This window comes from Triticum aestivum, chromosome 5B (genome assembly GCF_018294505.1).
Source record: "Triticum aestivum cultivar Chinese Spring chromosome 5B, IWGSC CS RefSeq v2.1, whole genome shotgun sequence".
In the NCBI taxonomy this organism is placed as follows: Eukaryota; Viridiplantae; Streptophyta; class Magnoliopsida; order Poales; family Poaceae; genus Triticum; species Triticum aestivum.
The window spans coordinates 289,313,832-289,315,221 of record NC_057807.1 but is presented as its reverse complement, the minus strand read 5'-3'; positions in this window follow the sequence as shown (position 1 = coordinate 289,315,221).

Here is a 1,390-nt window from a genome sequence, read left to right as displayed (position 1 = left end):
CAACATATATAGATTTTATCATATGATTTCTTATTCTCAAGTAACAATCAATTCACAATGTCAAGTATGGTTCAAAAACTTCATTGGGAACTAATAAACTATAATCTCAGTCATTGAAGCAATTGCAATTTATCGTAACATCAGAAAGAGTCAGCAATAGAGATTTTCAGCAAGCTCACATACTCAACTATCTCGTAGTCTTCTACAATTGCTAACACTCACGCGGTACTTGTGGTTATAGAGTTTCAGCCGGACACTGAGAAAGATAGGGGCTTATTGTGTTGCCTCCCAATGTATTCACCTTTAGGTGATGTCAACAATAATAGCCCATGCTAACTATATCCAATTGGATATATATATATATATATATATATATATATCATGATCTTTCAAACATGAGGAGCTTGCCAAAGGATAAAATGAAAAAGGGAAAGGTGAGGATCACCTTGACTCAAGCAAAAAGTAAAAACATAAAGTAAAAGATAGGCCCTTTGCAGAGGGAAGCAGAGGCTGTCATGTGCGTTTAGGGTTGATGCACAAAATCTTAATGCAAAAGAACGTCACTTTATATTGCCCCTTGTATGTGGACCTTTATTATGCAGTCCGTCGCTTTTATTACTTCCACAACAAGTTCGTACAAAGCTTATTTTCTCTGCACTAATAAGTCATACATATTTAGAGAGCAATTTTTATTGCTTTCACCAATAACAACTTACTTCAAGGATCTTACTCAATCCATAGGTAGGTATAGTGGACTCTCATGGCAAAACTGGGTTTAAGGGTATTTGGAAGCACAAGTAGTATCTCTACTTGGTGCAAGGAATTTGGCTAGCATGAGGGGGAAAGGCAAGCTCAACATCTTTGGAAGGTCAATGACAATATACTTTAACTGAGATGTCGGAAAACATAAACTATTACGTTGTCTTCCTTGTCCAACGTCAACTCTTTTAGCATGTCATACTTAATGAGTGCTCCCAATTATAAAAAGGTGTCCAAGATAATATATTTATATGTGAACCCCTCTTTCCTTATCACTTCCTATTAATTGCAACGATGACCAAGGCTACGCTCATCAACTCTCAACAATTTTTATGCCTCATACTTTCTATGTGTGAAGTTATCACTATCCATAAGATCAATATGAACTCTTTTATTTTTTCTACTTTCTCAAGATCATGGCAACAAAGCAAAGCCCTTGACTCAACACTAATCTTTATTATAGATAGCTCACGGACTCGATTACAGAAAGAGATCACAAAGCATAACTCAAAACTACTTGATATCAAAACTTGAATCTACTAGATCAAGATACTACTAAAAGGATCGAACTAAATAAAATGGTAAAGAAAAGAGTGTGATGGTGATACGATACCGGGGCACCTCCCCCAAG